Below are 19,528 nucleotides of genomic sequence, written 5' to 3' on the forward strand. Positions count from 1 at the left end.
CATATATATATATATATATATATATATATATATATATATATATATATATATATATATATATATATATATATATATGCATATACATATATATATACATATATATATATATATTTTTTTATTTTATTTTATTATTTTTATGTGCTGAGTGTGGGAAATCTGAAAAAAAATGACGTGGGGTCCCCCCTCCCGAGCCTCTGTAACCCCTTGACCCCCATGCAGGCTGGGATAGCCAGAATGCGGAGCCCCGGCCGACTGGGGCTTCGCACCCTGAGCTATACCAGCCCGCATGGTCCATGGTTTGGGGGGCTCCAGGGGGGGGGGGGAGGGGCGGCCAAGCCTTCCCCCCCCCCCCTGGAGCCCTTGTCCAATCCTCCGGTGCCCCAGGAGGATGTGGGGGCGATGACTCCCTGGGGGGGGGGGTTCATGGTGGCATCTGGGAGTCCCCTTTAAGAAGGGGACCCCAGATGCCCACGCCCTCCCAGGAGAAATGAGTATAGAGGTACAAAGTACCCCTTACCCATTTCCACAAAGGGTTAAATGAAATAAAAACACAACCACGAAAAAAGTCCTTTAATTTTTTTAATTAACCAGAAATACTTACCTGTACCTTTAAAAAAAAATTCCCACACCAATATCCACGGTAATTGATCCAACGAACTGTATCCTCTTATGTTGCGATCTTCTATTAAGTTGATTGAAGATCTCCGAAGCCCCCCCATCCACATAGCAGAGAATGCGTCCTTTCGGATGCATAGCTGCTAGCTCCCGCTGTCTCTCCCCACCTGCCTGCCTGCACCTGTCAACCCCCACCTAGGCTGGCACTCAGTGCACCCATGGGTTTGCTGGGTGCCAGCCTAGGTGGGGGTTGACAGGTGCAGGCAGGTGGGGAGAGACAGCAGCGGGAGCCAGCAGCTTCACGTCCTTCCGAGGACGCATTCTCTGCTATACTAACGGCTCATGAATGAGCCGGATCTTTTTAATTAATCGGTTCTTTTTTTATGAATCGACTTTTTTTTTTACTTTAAAATCGATTTTCTCAAAAATTATAAGGTCTTTTTGAAAAAAAATGTTTTCCTCTTGTTCCCACTGTTCTTCTTAACATTCCCAGTAATTTTGGTGTTGCTAGCTTTTAAAGGGGCTTTGCAATTAACCATTAAAGTCGGCGGGGGTATATTTTCCCACGGTCAGAAGGAGAATTTACAATGAAACTTTAAAATTGATTTTCTCAAAAACTATAAGGTCTTTTTGAAAAAAAAATTGTCCTCTTATTCCCACTGTTGTTCTTAACATTTTCTGCAAGTTTGGGGTTTCTAGCTTTTAAAGCGGCTTTGCTATTAACTGCTAAAGTCGGCGGGCACTTAATTTTCCCACGGTCAGAAGGAGTTACTTTAAAATTGATTTTCTCAAAAACTATAAGGTATTTTTGAATTTTTTCCCCCCCTCTTGTAGTCACTGAAAGATCTCAGGTGTTAGACACCTTGAAACATCTTCTCCATCACTTTTCTGGCCAGCATAAATGTTTTTAGTTTTCAAAGTTCGCCTCCCCATTGAAGTCTATTGCGGTTCGCGAACTTTTATGCGAACCGAACCTTCCGTGAATCGGAGGTTCGCGACATCTCTACCTGGCACCTGCTCACAGTGCCAAAACCACTGGTAAATGGTTTACTGACCATGGTATTACTGTGCTCAATTGGCCTGCCAACTCTCCTGACCTGAACCCCATAGAGAATCTGTGGGATATTGTGAAGAGAAAGTTGAGAGACGCAAGACCCAACACTCTGGATGAGCTTAAGGCCGCTATCGAAGCATCCTGGGCCATCATAACACCTGAGCAGTGCCTCAGGCTGATTGCCTCCATGCCACGCCGCATTGAAGCAGTCATTTCTGCAAAAGGATTCCCGACCAAGTATTGAGTGCATAACTGAACATAATTATTTGAAGGTTGACTTTTTTTGTTTTAAAAAACACTTTTCTTTTATTGGTCGGATAAAATATGCTAATTTTTTGAGATAGGAATTTTGGGTTTTCATGAGCTGTATGCCAAAATCATCAATATTAAAACAATAAAAGGCTTGAACTACTTCAGTTGTGTGTATTTGAATCTAAAATATTTGAAAGTCTAATGTTTATCAGTACATTACAGAAAATAATGAACTTTATCACAATATACTTATTTTTTGAGAAGATCCTGTACAGCTCAATTACACATGTCCCTCCATCTATGAATGGCTAGCACGACAACACAATACAATATAGCATGTGCCAATTCAGGTTAGCGTCTGGGAATTCCACTGAAGGGCATTACATAAAGCTTTTACCAAGCCCAAGAAGGCCAAAAGCAGGTCAGTAAATTTACTAAATGCAGCAAAGTACTGTGGCTGTAGGAGGAGGCACAAACACCAGTGGGCAAGCCCAGGATTTTCAAGGGGGGGGATTCCTGAAAGGTCTCCCTCAGCCACGCACAATACAGTACAATAATATGGTAGGACATCATGCTGGGTACACATAATGCAATTTTCCATCCTAAATGTTCCATCTGCTCCCGATCGACAACGGGATCAATCAGGAGCAGTTTGGATACAGATAATAATGAGGACAGCTGACATCTGTAATGAAGGGGAAAGTGAAGCATTCACACAGCAGGGCACAGGGCTGTGCTCATATCTGTTAAGTTCCCCAGAGCTGCTCTATGCTCTGTACACACACTGCTGCTCCATGCTCTGTACACACACCGCTGCTCCATGCTCTGTACACACACTGCTGCTCCATGCTCTGTACACACACCGCTGCTCCATGCTCTGTACACACACTGCTGCTCCATGCTCTGTACACACACTGCTGCTCCATGCTCTGTACACACACCGCTGCTCCATGCTCTGTACACACGCTGCTGCTCTAATGCTCTGTACACACACTGCTGCTCTAATGCTCTGTACACACACTGCTGCTCCATCAAAACTCAACTGTAGCAGGGAAAGAAAGGGGGCAGTGCTGTGAGCTGCAGGATGCCTGCAGATATTCTGGTATCTCAACTTGTGCCCGTCCCCAGACACCGCACTGGCCCTGGTCTGAGGGGGGATTCTGGGCAGCTGTAATCCCCCCTGTGTTTGCCTATGGTGGGGGTGTGGCTTAGTTCAGGTGTTGGGCTTAATCAAGGGCATGGCACCCCCAGGACCAATATCACTCCAGGCACACAATTCCTTTGTGCAATAAAAAGTCAGGGCCGTTTTTAAGCAAATACCATTAAGAAGCAAGTAAGGCTGCATATAATGTAATAATTATGTAATGTAATTTGCAAGTATGCACACATATGGCCAGGCAGGATAGCCGCATTCACACTTCTGGGTGGGGGAAGGTTACTGGAAATGTAATTAATATTGTCTAGAATAGATCGTACATGTCAAACTCCGGCCCGTGGGCCAAATCAAGCCCTCAGAGCCATTAAATTTGACCATCAAGAGGTTTCCCCACTTTGCATTATTTTTGGTCCACTCTAGACCACCAGGGAAGCTATATGGGGGAGGTAGGCGAAAAAACTAAACAATAGGGAACTGTTTAGGGTAGGTGGGAGCCACTAGACACCAGAGAACTGTATGGGCGTTGGAAGTAGGCCATTAGACACCAGGGAACTTTATAAGGTGACCAGTAGACATTGAGGTTGGCCCACGACTAGGTCTCAGTGTTCAATTTTGGCCCCATTTGTATTTGAGTTTGACACCCCTGGTCTAGATGAAGTTGTTGGTTATTTCCATGCTCTCACCTGCAGGTAATATGTCCCCGCCAGCAGTTTTATGTGCTCTTCAGAGGGGTTGGCATCAGAACAAGCTTTCTGTAGGTTAAGTGCTGCAGACTGGAAGTCACCCAGCTGTAGAAAAGGCTTCCGCTCTCTTGACATATAACTCTATCTGCAGTGCAACAGTGTGACCACCAGATGGCATTAATGAACAGTACAGTGAGAGCAAAGGAGCCAGCACCAGCATGACCTGAAAGATGACTCTATATGGAGATAGATATAGAGACTGACACATTTTCTTCCTTTTAAACATGTAATAGTACCTGTGCTGCTAATACACAGACATCAATCTGTCGTCTCCCCCACCCCCACAAGTACTACCGGTATCTGGCGCTACCCCCAATCACTAATACCCATGCCCGGTCTGCCCATGATGCCAAGTGAGGCAACTTCCCCAGGCGGCAGAAGTCTGGGGGCAGCACCAGGCAGAAACATGAAGTGAAGAGAGTGCCTGGCCAACCTATCCTGGGGGCAACTGTACCTGGCTAACCTATACTGGGGGCAACTGTACCTAGCTAACAATACTGGGGGCAGCTATACCTGGCTATCCACCTATATTGAAGGTTTTTTGGGGGGGCACACTGCAGCTATAACGTGCGGTGCAAATTGTCTGGTGCTGTGCAATCATTCCTAGTCTATCTCTGAGTCCCCTCCTCTTCTGTACTGCAGCCCATCTATCCATAGCTCATTTCCTATTAGCAGATTGAGGTCTTACAAATTCTCCCCACCTACATCCTGTAATCTACAAGTCCCGCCTCCTCATGTAAATACATGGTTTATACTGTTAGAAAGAACAGTAGATTTCAGGCTACATCCCTCTCATAATTTGGGTATGACATGGTAGATTATAATGACTGAGCTCAGTGAGATGGATACCTTTTCCGGGCAGAGGTTGTTGGCTTTAGAAAATGAGATGACAGCATTCTCCCATTCCTCCTGCGACAGGCACAGCAGGCTTTTCTCGTAGCTGAAAGAACAATGGTACACATAAGCACTGATAATGAGGATGTCTTGGCAAATATACAAATAGATCAACATGGCTTTCCCTGTAGTCAGGCTAAAATCCAATTACAGTAGAACCCCTGCTATCCATAACTCAGGTACCCGGCAGTCTTAACCAACCAGCATCCCTGAGGGGGAGAATGGGGGCGGAACTTTAGTGTATTGTAGAGCTGTGTGCATCAGAAGCGACTTACAAAACCTCTGGGCCCAGTCATCTAAATTTCCTGGAGCTTCCAGCTGCTGTGCTGCATCCTCATACGGCTTTCGGCATGTCACCTGACCCGCTTCAGGCCCCTTACACACTGGGATGTTTTCATTCTGTTGCTTTACGCTTTTTTTTTTTTTACTGCAGGGTAACACTAAAGTAATGAAAGTGTAGGGGGCGGGGGCGTGGCCAACATGGCGAGCTGAGCAGACGTCTTTTTCAGAGCTCCGCTGCCCAGCATATCCCTACTGAAGCCTTAACAGACTGCAGACCCCAAAAATCCCTCATAACACTGCTGGGGAACACCCGAAAAGCTGAGGCGACACACTGGAGTCGTATTGCTTACCTCCGGAGGGAGAAAACCTCGCTGGATCATCATCCGTAGACGCGTGTTGGGAGTCCTGTGCTGGGCCCGAGAGGATACCGAGATCCACGTGTCGTGCCTCCCCATACCCCGACATGCCTCCTAAAGCGAACAAGGGGAATAAAGACAGAGATGAAGCGGCTGAGACGATGGAGCAACCACCCTCTACGCCACTACAGCACCGCTCCTCTAATCGGGGAAAACAGAACAAGGAGAGTGGAAGCCCACGTGAGCAAGCGGAGGACAGGGCGGACATGCCGACTCCTGCTGAACTATTAGATGCAATCCGCACCTGCCAAACCACATTAACGGCCAAAATTGACCATCTTGATGCCGGGCTGAGCCTACTCAGGGGAGACATGGGCAAGCTACGTGACAGGACCCAAGAGCTTGAACGCCGCACCTCGGATCTTGAGGACACGGTGCAGACCCACAGCATAGCGATACCAGGAATGAAACTCCGCTTAACCCAACTGGAGGAAAAGTCAGTGGATGCGGAGAACCGCAACCGCAGGAACAACCTCAGAATCTTGGGCTTGCCTGAAGGGGCTGAGGGGAGCAACACTGCCACATTTACTGAAGAAATGTTCCGGAAAATACTGCCGCCAGAAACCTTTTCTGACCACTTTGTGGTCGAAAGGGCACATCGAGTCCCGGCTAAACTGGGCCCGCCAGGAGCTCTCCCTCGCCCGGTTATCTTGAAGCTTTTAAATTTCAGAGACAGAGATTCTATTCTAATGGCTGCTAGGAAAGCGGGTGAAATCCGTTTCAACAACGCTAAACTGATGATTTTTCCAGATTTCACAATGGAAACTCAAAAACAAAGAAAATCGTTTCAACATGTAAAGAACAAGCTCAAGGAAAAAAACATCAACTATTCTATGCAATTTCCTGCAAAACTCCGAGTGCAAGATGGTGAAACTACCCGGTTTTTTGAAAAACCAGAGGACGCCATGAAATGGATAGACACCCTGCCGAAGGAGTGAGTGAGTACCCTGGGGTTAACCTATAACTTTCTTGTGTTATGCATATGGGGTGTGAGAGGAGGGAGGCTTTATCTGCTGGGACCTACGGTTAATGACTTTCTGGGTTATGGATATGTCTAAACAGCAATGGCACCTGCATAAGGAAAATGGCGGGTTTTACTTATAGCCCATCGAGTGTTTACCCTTAAACTGCCTTTTTCCCGCACTTTCTGCCCGCCATGGAATGCCTGATAACTTCTAACTGCAGCCACTGGACTTACAAACAGGCTGCCATACAGAATACCTACACACAGAGCTTAACTGGGAACTTTGCCACAACTCCTGTCCAGATTCTATAAGCACTAAGAACTGTGATTTTCTGACCTCCGTAACGGAAAACTGTCTGCAACACTGCTAAGGAAACATCCTTATATATGTAAACCACGCTGATAATGGCATGCAATGCGGACTGAACTAATGGCCTGCTGCACATATACTATACCTAGACATGGACATGCCCGGATTTTGTTCCCCGCTTACTACAAGCCTCTCCATGAGCAGTGGATTTTCCATCCCCCCCCGCCCCCCCCCCCCCTCCTATTTTTGTGTCTTATACATAAAGAACCTGAACTACCACCTAAAGAAGAATCCGACTCCATACTGCGCCTCACTGTATATCCGTGATTGCTAACTAATGAATGCGCAATTTGAGTAACTTAACCTAAGTTTATATAGTACCTTGAGATTAAGCTGATATAATGTTAATGTTTGGTATGACTGAATCTGATGATTTAATGCTGTTACGTATTATATGTGGGTAAAAGATAAGCCAAATATCACGCAAACCTTACTGAACAGATATATAGCTGTAAACAAGTTGTAAGATAACACCTACACCACTAGAGGGCAGCAGATACTTAATAATCAAGCAGAGCTTTATGTTTCCGTATGAGACTCGGAAACGAGTGGGATTTTGTGGGCTGGACGGGTCTGGGAGGGGAGGAAATGTGCTAGTACTTCACGCTTTATACCTATACTTGGTATAAAACCAAGAATATATTTTACATTAAAATGTACTATTAACTGCATAACTCCTATGGTGGTAACAAGACCTCCTTAGAAACCCTGTACATTGAGCACTGAAGCGTGCTGACTGACGATTCCTTCCCCGGCCCTTCGATGTCCACGGAACCCCTGTTCCGTGCTAAGCACCTAGCTCACTACTGCCCATCATTCTAGTGAAACTAATGAAGACTAGTTCTACTCACGAGTTTACCCTGAATGACTGCAAGACGGAACTAAATTGCCTACATTTAATATCTACATAACAGTATATACACAAGGGTATGCACCTGTATAGGGCTGCACTGATTTAACTCCATAGTACAACAAATTGGCTAGGAACACGGTTTCCCACATTTAATGATACTTGGCCTGTAACATATCCTAACACTGCTACCAGTTAACTATATATACAAGTTCTTTTCCTTCCTCCCAGGTATATCTGGGTGTTGCTGGGCAGCGGATCCTGCCGGTCCGCCAATCCACCCCCCACTACACTAGCGTGTATAGGTACGCGCTGGTGAATTGGTTTTAGCCTCTCACTCGGTGGATAACTGAGTGAAGGTCGGGTCGTTTAGGGTTAAAGCTACCTTATCCGTTGGTAAGTGTAACAGGGCGGGTGTTGTGGGGTTATATAGGGTTGAACGCGGTCATGCATATACAAGAATACAATAAGACAATTACCTTTATCTCTCTCCTATTCTACTTCTTCCCTCTCTCTTGTTTTTTCTATTCTAATCTCACCTGGATAATGAAATGTCTAAATGATGTCATATATCTTTTTGATGGATACAGTCATCTGCAATGGCGAATACTAAACAAATAAATGTGTCGTCCAGCTTGACCTGTGTTTCCTGGAACGTCCGAGGCCTTAATTCTAAAATTAAGAGAGCCCTGGTCTTTGGGTTTCTTAAAAAATATCATCCCCATATATGTGTCCTACAGGAAACTCACCTAATTGGCAGTACTATCATGGCTTTAAAAAAGCCTTGGGTTGGGCATTACTTTCACTCCACATACTCCACTCACTCCAGAGGAGTTAGCATATTATTCCATAAGTCACTAAACATGACGATACAACAGGTCAGGCTGGACACCTTTGGTAGATACGTGCTGGTACAAGCAGATATGTATGGGTCCTCTTTTATCATTGTAGGCATGTACCTCCCTCCTGCTGGGGATGCAACACTACTAAACGATATAATCAATATTATAGCCCAGCTCCCGCCGGCTAGGGTTCTCTGGGCCGGGGACTTCAATCTAGCACCAAACCCGGGGATGGACAGGCTGACTCACACTACGCCCGAGAGATTTGACCTATCATCTTGGGCAGATACATATGCACTGACTGATGTATGGAGATGGAAATATCCGAACCTGGAGAGATACACCTGTACGTCACTGTCACATAGAACGCTGTCAAGGATAGATCTTATATACACGACATCAGACGTCCTCCCGATGGTACAAGCGATAGATATACTTCCTGGAGGTATATCTGATCACTCCCCAGTACTTATAGACCTAAAAATGGAGGGGGCCATGAAGTCCAGGTCCTGGAGATTATCCAGGTACTGGATATCGGACCCATTGATAGACATAGCCATCACTAAAAAAATGCAACATTACTGGTCAGAGAATGGCGGGTCGACTTCCTCGGATGTGGTCTGGGACACCCATAAAGCGTGCCTTAGAGGTTATTACATAGCAGAAATCGCTAATGCCAGGAAACAGAATACTATTCTGCTCGACAACGCTGAGATTAAAGCTGAACAAGCAGAAAAGAAATATGTTGAAACGAAATCTGCTCAAACCTTTAAGGAATGGCAGGCATCCTTGAACAGAGTAGAACTTTTAAGAGTAAATTGCTGTAAAAAAGCTATGTTGGCTAAGACACAACGGGCCATATGCAATTCTCTTTTTCACCTGAGTTTTCACCTAGGAGATAATTTTTAATCTTTGATTTTAATTAACTTTCCATCACTTTTCAACTAAAACAGTACCAAAAAGTAGGTGAAAAAGTACTAATAAAATTATTTTGAGTATTTTCTTGGTTTCTGGTGGCTTAAAGGGCATTTTATTGACAAGTTTAAAAATATCACCTAGGAGAAAACTCAGGAGAAAAAATGAATTGCATATGGCCCAACATGTCTTTGCTAAAGGCGACAAAAATGATAAACTCCTTGCATGGCTGCTCAGGGACACGTACTCAACCATGACTATACCCAGAATCACGTCCGAGGAGGGACAGGAACACATAGACCAATTGCATATTGAGCAAATATTTATGAAATACTATACCCAACTCTACACTTCTAAAGCTAATTATTCACTCCCTCAACTGAGTGTTTTTTTGAACACGGTCCATTTTCCCACCTTAGCTGAGGAACACAAAAAGATGCTGGACGCACCATTGACCCTGGACGAGATCACAGATGCTATATCTGGACTGCAGAGTGGTAAATCACCGGGCTCGGATGGCTATCCACCCGAGTACTACAAACACTATCACCAGATCCTTGCCCCAAAACTGCTTGCGACAATTAAAGAGGCCCTTGCTACAGATAGGCCCCCGGAGTCATGGGCAGAGGCTATAATTACACTGATCCCAAAACCGGGTAAGGACCCCACTCTGTGCACCTCGTACAGGCCGATTTCACTGATCAATGTGGATGCTAAAATACTTGCAAAGGCATTAGCTAACAGACTTAATAAATGTATCCTGACCATCGTCCATCCAGATCAATCAGGCTTTATGCCAGGGAAGGGCACTGACATTAACCTCAGAAGACTCCATGCTAATCTTGCTGCCAACCATGATAATAGGGGGGATAGAGTAGTTGCCTCTCTAGATAATGAAAAGGCGTTTGATTCGGTGGAATGGGGGTACCTCTGGGAAGTACTGGCCAGATTTGGCATAGGTACCAATTTTATTAAGATGATCCAGTTACTGTATATCAACCCCACAGCTAAGTTACGCATAAATAATAAAATTACACCGGCCTTCAACTTAACTAGAGGTACGAGACAGGGGTGCCCCCTTTCACCGGCCCTGTTTGCCTTGGCTATTGAGCCATTGGCAATTATAGTTAGACAATCCAGTAATATACGTGGGCTTCGGCTGGGAAGGCTTGAAGAGAAGATATCTCTTTACGCAGATGACGTCCTTCTATACCTCGAAGACTCGGGCCCATCCCTGGCAGCCGCCCTAGAGGCAATTGACGGCTTTGGGAAGTGGTCAGGCCTAAAAATAAACAAGGCAAAATCACTTCTTTTCCCATTAGACAAGGACCTCTCTTCATACATTAGCTCTAATACAATCCTGCAGTGGTCCGCTAAGTTTACGTACCTTGGCATAATAATACAAAAAGACATGGATAAATTCTTGGGTAACAATTTCCTCCCCATAATCAAAAAAGTTAAGGATAAATGCAACATCTGGCAAGAGTTACCCCTGACACTTATTGGCAGAGTCAATGCGATAAAAATGATGTTGCTCCCCAAATTCACCTATATCTTTAGAAATTCCCCAGTATGGATACCCAAAAAATATTTTACTGAATTAAATAAAACCCTTATACCATTTATATGGTCAAAGAAGATTCCACGTATGTCATTAAAAATCTTAGAGTTACCTACAGGAGAGGGAGGGCTGGCTATGCCTAATTTCTTCCACTACTACTTGGCATCCACATTGGTCAGTGTACGCTGGTGGTTCTCTCGCAACGAGCTCAACCCTGCAGTGGTGGTAGAAGCAGCCATAATGGGCTCCTACGAAGCCCTTTTAAACCTGCCATTTAGAGGCCCCAATTCCACTCCAAATATCAATACTGTCATGAAAACTCCCATCAGGGCATGGCAGTACCTCCATCGCAGGTTAACACCTCCCCAACAATGGTCCCCTTATACCCCCTTATGGGGCAACCCATGCGCCCCTCAATTCTCTACTATACCCGACCCAGCTGTCTGGGCTAGATATGGGATTAGAATATTAAAGGATATTGCCCCAGATGGAACCCTATTATCATTCTCTGAACTTAAACTAGCGAATGATCTCCCCAACCATATGCGATTTAGATATCATCAGCTATCACATGCAACTAAAGCCCAATTTGGCAGGGGAAGGATTCTGATTAAATCCAACCCAATTGAATCCCTGTTGATAACCAAACACCTAGACAAGCCGCTCTCTGCTATATATGCAGAAATTATGAACCAGTTGGGTCATAACACGGATAGACTCCGCAGCCAATGGGAGCAGGACCTAGGGGGGGAAATAGAAAAAGAGCTCTGGGAGGAGGTGGTGGCTAGGGGTGCATCGGTTCTGATCTCGTCCAGGGACAGACTAATCCAGATGAAATATCTCCACAGGGTATACTATACGCCGGTTAGGCTACACAAAATTAATGCAGCACACTCGAACCTATGTACTAGATGCCACTCGACAGAGGGAAGTTTCATGCATATGTTTTGGTCATGCCCAGCACTGGCCAGGTACTGGGACCAAATAGAAAAAACAATTCGCAATGTGATAGATTCCCCATTCAAATTCAACACCAAAATGGTGATGCTGGGTATATTTATCAAAGGCAGCTACAGCAAATATAAAATAGCAATGATCTACACATTATGTCATATAGCTAGGAAGGTGATTTTAGCTCATTGGAACCAGTCTGTTATACCTACCAAGACTGAATGGATAAACATGGTCAACAAAATGCTACCACTATGCAAGATGACTTATAAAAGTAGGAATTGCCCCACTAAATTTGACAGCATCTGGTCGGGATGGTGCGACAGATACTGCAGGGAGGTGCTGACTGACGTATAGAACGCAGCTACAGGCTAGGAATACTAATACATTTATACAGATCCGAACGGGGTGTAGCAGAAATGCTACTACAAACATAAATACTTGCAAATAAAACTTGTATTGAGGCTCTGCGGAACATCCTTATGTGATAATTACAAAGGAATCCATGGTGTGGCTGAGGCTGCAGGCGGAACCGGGTGGGAGGGGGGTGCATGCACTGCAATACACTAGGTGACGGGCCTTGATGGTCTCTCCTGAATACCACAATCAGGACTTTGTGTAATTAAGACTCAACTCTAGAACTTATAAAGACAAGCTCTTTTTATTCTGGTTTAATAATCATTTGCAAAATCCAACAATGGAATGAGACTTCAGACATTTGTGACAATTATATGCAAAGATATGATGAGATGATCCTTTCTTCTTCTTCTTCTTTTCTTCCCCCTTTTCCTCTTCACGACCCTTCTCGTTGAAGACTCTATCCTTTTCCCTCTCTCGACTTCCTACTAATGATGTAATGACCCATTGTTCAGTTAAGATAGATAAGTTGGACCCCTTGGGTCCTATAGTATGTTATGTTATGTTGTAACCAAAAAATTGAAAATTTCAATAAAAACTTACCTGTTAAAAAAGAAAGTGTAGGGGGCATTTCATACCTGTTGCGGTGCGCAAGCATCATCGCATTATAGGTCAACATCCGCGGCGACGTGCGTTGACCGGAAATCATGTAGGTCAATGGCGCCGCAGAAATTTTAAATATGGGCAGAAGCATATTTTTTCAATACACTTCCTTGTAATTCGTCTTTTGGCCACAGGAAGTGAGAGCTAGAGAGCCTCACTTATAGTTTGGTTTGCTGCCAATAACTACATTATCACGCATCATTGTGGGTGTATAGGAGGCTTCTTTTTAGCATTGCGATCATTAGATCACACCACAACTAAAATGCAGGCTGCTAATGTGAAACCGGCCTAAGGAGTTGTACACAGAGGACGCAACAAAGCAGCTGGGAGCTGCAGGCAGTGCAGATGATGGCACCCAGAGGTTCTGTAAGTAGCGTCTGTTGCGCACGGCTCTGCAAGGGGGAAGGTTAGTGTTATTTAAGGGCAAACTGCAATTTACAACACTAAGCTATTATCCATTACAATGAAAATGAAAAAAATGAATTAGGCCCCGTTCACATCACAAACGCGGACGGCCACGCATGCGGATCGCAACGCGTACGAACGCACGCCATCCGCGTTTGTGTGCGTTGCGTGGCTGATCCCATCACTGAAAAGTGAATGGGACAGCCACGCGTTTTTACAAAAAATGCGTGCAGCATGCGTTTCGGGACCGCACAGGTCCGGAACGCATGCAGTGTGAACATCAGACAGTGCACTCTATGCACTGTCTGATGTCGTGTGTGTCTGTCTCCTGCACGCGTTTCCAAAGCGTGGCTGGAAATGTGTGCAGTGTGAACGGGGACTTAAAATGAGAACGAATGCATAATTGTAACTAGAATTGGTACAGTATATACTCATACGAGTTCATCTCATCATGCTACATGTCACTATGAGTACTCTCAAAATGTTGAATAGAAAATAGTAACCCATCAGGGAGTATTGGAGAGTGTTCAGGACACTCCCACTTCCAGTTTAGGTGAGTCTTGATGACATCATGGACTTAAAGTGAACCTCCGGACTAAAAATCTATTCAGCAGAACTGAAAAGGCTCGGGGGTTTCTTTAACAGTTTCACAGCATCAGAACTTTGTTTTTCTTACCAAAGCATCATTTTTAGCTGCATTTTTACCTCCACACCATCAAAGAAAACTGCCCGTGATTTTTATCACTGATGCTGTGCAAAGCATGATGGGAACTGTGTCCCATTCTCCCGGTCACCTCCTTTCAACCAAAAAGATGGCTGCCCTTATGAAATCAAACATTTGCCTTTTCTTTTAAAACAGGGTTGGTAAGAGATTATATTACCTATCTATTTTAATTAACATAACTAATGTAACTTAATGACAGCATGTTTGTTCATATATTGCATACATTGCAAATATATTGCAGTGAACAACCCCTTGAGGCTCCGGATGCCTGAAGAATTTGTTGTAACTGCATCACAAGTCCTACAACCTTAACAGGATCTCATAACTTGGTCACTCCCCTTATCCCCCCCCCCCCCAAGTCCATCCTGGACCCATAGCCTTCTTTCATGCTGCCACTACCATTTGGAACTCCCTACCACCCTCAAGACAGCTCCAACCCTAGAGGTGTCTAAATCCAGATTAAAAAGCCATGTAGTCTGTGCTACAGAAGAAAAGGCGATGTGTTCATAAATGCCATTCTACCCAGCAACTAATTAGTTTTGTAGGAGAAAAGCACATACACTGCGTCAAATTCCTGCCGATAGACAGTAGATTCAATCACTGTGTTTGAATCTGCTGTGAAATCGATACGCAAACGCTGACCGATCAAACGATTTCTGTCCAATATTGATCGATCTGTCCACGCAGGAAAATTTCGCTCGATCTCCGGCGGGTCGGGAGTGCGTTGATAGTGGAGTTCAAATGTCCGGCAACCGACGCTAGTGGCAATACATTACCTGTTCCGCTGGCGCGCTGGCCTCCGGCTGACTTCACTTACTTCCTGTTGGGGGAAGTTTAAACAGTAGAGCGCCCTCTACCGTTTAAACTTCCCCTGACAGGAAGTAAAGTGAAGCCGGAGCCCAGAGCGGAGAAGAGAGCGGAGACCGGGGGGACTCACAACGGCTGGATCAGGTAATGTATGCAGGGGGCGGCGGCAGTGGCAGCTCCACAGATTGTGAATCGATTTCATAGTGAAATCGGTTCAAAATCTGTTTGCAGTGTAGGCAGCCAATAGATCCCTCTTTGATCAGATTGGATCACAGAGGGATCTATCTGCTGGTCGATCTGGTGGCAATCGACCAGTGTATGGCTGCCTTTATTGTTGTATATGCTGACATCTGTCCTGAGTAAACAAATGATAAGACTCCAGTAAGGAGGCAAAATTGTTTTAAAAAAAAAAGCCCATATAGGCCATTGCTAAGTGGATAACTTTACATGAAATGCATAGAAGAGGAGGGCTGCTTGTTGAAAGAGAGAGTCTGTGCATGGCAGAAGGAGTGAATACAGTGGTTTGCAAAAGTATTCGGCCCCCTTGAAGTTTTCCACATTTTGTCACATTACTGCCACAAACATTAATCAATTTTATTGGAATTCCACGTGAAAGACCAACACAAAGTGATGTACACGTGAGAAGTGTACAAGAGAACAAAAATCATACATGATTCCAAACATTTTTTACAAATCAATAACTGCAAAGTGGGGTGTGCGTAATTATTCAGCCCCCTTTGGTCTGAGTGCAGTCTGTTGCCCATAGACATTGCCTGATGAGTGCTAATGACTAAATAGAGTGCACCTGTGTGTAATCTAATGTCAGTACAAATACAGCTGCTCTGTGATGGCCTCAGAGGCTGTCTAAGAGAATATTGGGAGCAACAACACCATGAAGTCCAAAGAACACACCAGACAGGTCAGGGATAAAGTTATTGAGAAATGTAAAGCAGGCTACAAAAAGATTTACAAAGCCTTGCACATCCCACGGAGCACTGTTCAAGCGATCATTCAGAAATGGAAGGAGTATGGCACAACTGTAAACCTACCAAGACAAGGCCATCTACCTAAACTCACAGGCCGAACAAGGAGAGCGCTGATCAGAAATGCAATCAAGAGGCCCATGGTGACTCTGGACGAGCTGCAGAGATCTACAGCTCAGGTGGGGGAATCTGTCCATAGGACAACTATTAGTCATGCACTGCACAAAGTTGCCCATGGAAGAGTGGCACGAAGAAAGCCATTGTTGACAGAAAAGCATAAGAAGTCCCGTTTGCAGTTTTCCACAAGCCATGTGGGGGACACAGCAAACACGTGAAAGAAGGTGCTCTGGTCAGATGAGACCAAAATGGAACTTTTTGGCCAAAATGCAAACGCTATGTGTGGTCGAAAACTAACACTGCACATCACTCTGAATACACCATTCCCACTGTCAAATATGGTGGTGGCAGCAGCATGCTCTGGGGGTGCTTCTCTTCAGCAGGGACAGGGAAGATGGTCAGAGTTGATGGGAAGATGGATGGAGCCAAATACAGGGCAATCTTGGAAGAAACCCTCTTGGAGTCTGCAAAAGACTTAATACTGGGGCAGAGGTTCACCTTCCAGCAGGACAACGACCCTAAACATAAAGCCAGGGCAACAATGGAATAGTTTAAAACAAAACATATCCATGTGTTAGAATGGCCCAGTCAAAGTCCAGATCTAAATCCAATCGAGAATCTGTGGCAAGATCTGAAAACTGCTATGTATTCACAAACGCTGTCCATCTAATCTGACTAAACTGGAGCTGTTTTGCAAAGAAGAATGGGCAAGGATTTCAGTCTCTAGATGTGCAAAGCTGGTGGAGACATACCCTAAAAGACTGGCAGCTGTAATTGCAGCAAAGTATTGACTCAGGGGGCTGAATAATTACGCACAACCCACTTTGCAGTTATTGATTTGTAAAAAATGTTTGGAATCATGTATGATTTTCGTTCCACTTCTCACGTGTACACCACTTTGAATTGGTCTTTCATGTGGAATTCCAATAAAATTGATTCATGTTTGTGGCAGTAATGTGACAAAATGTGGAAAACTTCAAGGGGGCCAAATACTTTTGCAAACCACTGTATATGAAATGGGGCTACTGTTGTTCCTCGAAGGAGACTGTAGTACATGTAGAGATGGAGCTAATGGTGGGCTGGGGGGAGGGGACATAAGGTAGAAACCTCCCAAATATGGCAGCCTATATATCCCTCTCACCTCGGGTTCCCTTTAAAAAAAGAAGCAATAGAACTTTTTATTAATTTCCTTTTAAACAATACCATTTGCCTGGCTACCCCACTTATCCTCTGCCTCTAATACTTTTAGCCATAGACCCTGAACAAGCATGCCTCAGATCAGGTACTCTCACTCAGCTTTTACTGGATTAGCCATAAGCTTGTTGAGACACTGACATTACATCCTAAGTTTTTTTTCACTTCAGTGTCACTTTAAACAATACCAGTTGCCTGGCAGTCCTCCTGATCCTGTGTCTCTAATGCTAGGTACACACCATACAATTTTCTAGCAGATTTATCTACCAGATCGATTATATTTCCAACATGTCCGATCTGAATTTCAATTGGTTTTCCAGTTTTCCAATTGATTTTCCAATCATTTTTCATAGATATGGACGGCAAATCAGTTGGAAAAACGACTGTAAAATCGAAAAATGGAAATTCAGATCGGGCATGTTAGAAATAATCGATCTGCAAGAACATTGTATGGTGTGTACCTATCATAATATTTTTAGCCATAGACATTGAAAAAGTATGCAGAAGACCAGATACTCTGACTCAGCTGACTCAGGGTTTTTACTGAATTAGCCATATGCTGGTTCCAGGGTTTTGACTCAGGCACTACTTGTGCCAGAAGACCATCAGGACTGCCAGGCAACTGGCATTGTTTAGAAGGGAATAAATATGTCAGCCTCCATATCCCTCTCACCTCGGGTTCCCTTTAACCTGCTGGGCGGTCTGGACGAGCTCAGCTCGTCCAGTACCGCCGGAGCCTGCCGCTCAGGCCCTGCTGGGCCGATTTGGCTCAAATAAAGTGCAGCACACGCAGCCGGCACTTTGCCAGCCGCGTGTGCTGCCTGATCGCCGCCGCTCTGCGGCGATCCGCCGCGAGCAGCGGCGAAAGAGGGTCCCCCCAGCCGCCTGAGCCCAGCGTAGCCGGAACAAAAAGTTCCGGCCAGCGCTAAGGGCTGGATCGGAGGCGGCTGACGTCAGGACGTCGGCTGACGTCGATGACGTCACTCCGCTCGTCGCTATGGCGACGATATAAGCAAAACAAGGAAGGCCGCTCATTGCGGCCTTCCTTGTTTATTCTGGGCGCCGGAGGCGATTGGAAGAACGCCTCCGGAGCGCCCTCTAGTGGGCTTTCATGCAGCCAACTTTCAGTTGGCTGCATGAAATAGTTTTTTTTTTATTCAAAAAAAACCCTCCCGCAGCCTGCCTGGCGATCTTAATAGAACGCCAGGCAGGTTAAGCATAAGATATATATAAAAATAAATTAGGGTCTCTCACACAGAAGGCAAATATTTTATATACATTGAATCTATTGAAAAGTCTACATTTGTCAGATGAAAACATGTGCGGATATCATTAGGCTTACCTCCTCTCCCGCCGAAGCCTCCATTTCTATCACAACCTCCTCCATCAGTCATCTGTAGTGTTATAACACATTATTTAATGTATTATTATTTCATTTTCAGCATCAAAGGGAACCCGAGGTGAGAAACATACGGGAGCTGCCATATTGATTTCCTTTTAGATGATGCAAATTGCCTGGCTGCCCTGCTGAGCCACTGCCTCTAATACGTTTAGCCACAGCCCCTGAACAAGCATGCAGATCAGATGTCTCTGGCGAGATAAGCTGCATGCTTGCTTCAGGTGTGTGATTCAGACACTACCGCCCAGAAAGATCAGCAGCACTGCCAGGCAACTGGTATTGTTTATAAGGAAATAAATATGGCAGCCTTCATATGTCTCTCACCTTTAGTTCCTTTTAAGTAAAAAAAATAAATAAATACCACAAATAATAAACTACCTTTGAAGCACGTCTACCAATTTTTATTTTATTTTTTTAGAGTTGCAGTTAGGCCGAGGACCTGAGCACTCTTTTGCGCTGCTTTCCAATAAAGATAGCTGTGCGTTTCATAGAATGAAATGATATGAAAGGGACAGTGTAGCTTTGTTTTCTTGGAACTCAGTGCTGCAGAGTAGAGATGGGCCGAACCTCCGATTTTTGGTTTGCGAACCGGTTTCGCGAACTTCCGCGAAAGGTTTGGTTCGCGTGAACTATCGCGAACCGCAATAGACTTCAGTGGGGAGGTGAACTTGGAAAACTAGAAACATTTATGCTGCCCAGAAAAGTGATGGAAAAGATGTTTCAAGGGGTCTAACACCTGGAGGGTGGCATGGCGGAGTGGGATAGACGCCAAAAGTCCCCGGGAAAAATCTGGATTTGACGCAGAGCAGCGTTTTAAGGGCAGAAATCACATTGAATGCTAAATTGCAGGACTAAAGTGCTTTCAAACATCTTGCATGTGTATACATCAATCAGGGAGTGTAATTAGTGTACTGCTTCACACTGACAGACCAAACTCACTGTGTAACGCACCGCAAACAGCTGTTTGCGTAGTGACGGCCATGCTGGACTGGTGCGCACCATGACGAGAGGGCA

The 19,528-nt window shown here is 44.9% G+C and overlaps 1 protein-coding gene and 1 long non-coding RNA gene across 3 annotated transcripts in view; both read right to left on the minus strand.

Annotated features, from left to right (window-relative positions):
• The window catches only part of LOC137528232 (uncharacterized), a 16,219-nt gene extending 11,509 nt beyond the window's left edge, over window positions 1–4,710 (minus strand). Inside the window, exon 1 of one of the 2 annotated variants that reach the window (XR_011023319.1) lies at window positions 4,670–4,710. This is a non-coding gene — a long non-coding RNA (uncharacterized lncRNA). Of the gene's footprint in view, window positions 1–3,760; window positions 3,869–4,669 lie in introns of those variants that run through there. The other variant, XR_011023320.1, reaches the window with a different exon arrangement.
• Window positions 4,711–12,507: 7,797 nt separating this feature from the next.
• LOC137528235 (tetratricopeptide repeat protein 16-like) overlaps window positions 12,508–19,528 on the minus strand; it is a 74,444-nt gene continuing 67,423 nt past the window's right edge. Inside the window, exons 5-6 of the transcript XR_011023322.1 lie at window positions 18,458–18,509; window positions 12,508–12,710 (exon numbers count right to left, since the gene is read on the minus strand). The gene's annotated coding sequence lies outside the window, so the exon portion shown is untranslated. The remainder of the gene's footprint in view (window positions 12,711–18,457; window positions 18,510–19,528) is intronic.

Source organism: Hyperolius riggenbachi, chromosome 8 (assembly GCF_040937935.1).
Source record: "Hyperolius riggenbachi isolate aHypRig1 chromosome 8, aHypRig1.pri, whole genome shotgun sequence".
Classification (NCBI taxonomy): domain Eukaryota; kingdom Metazoa; phylum Chordata; class Amphibia; order Anura; family Hyperoliidae; genus Hyperolius; species Hyperolius riggenbachi.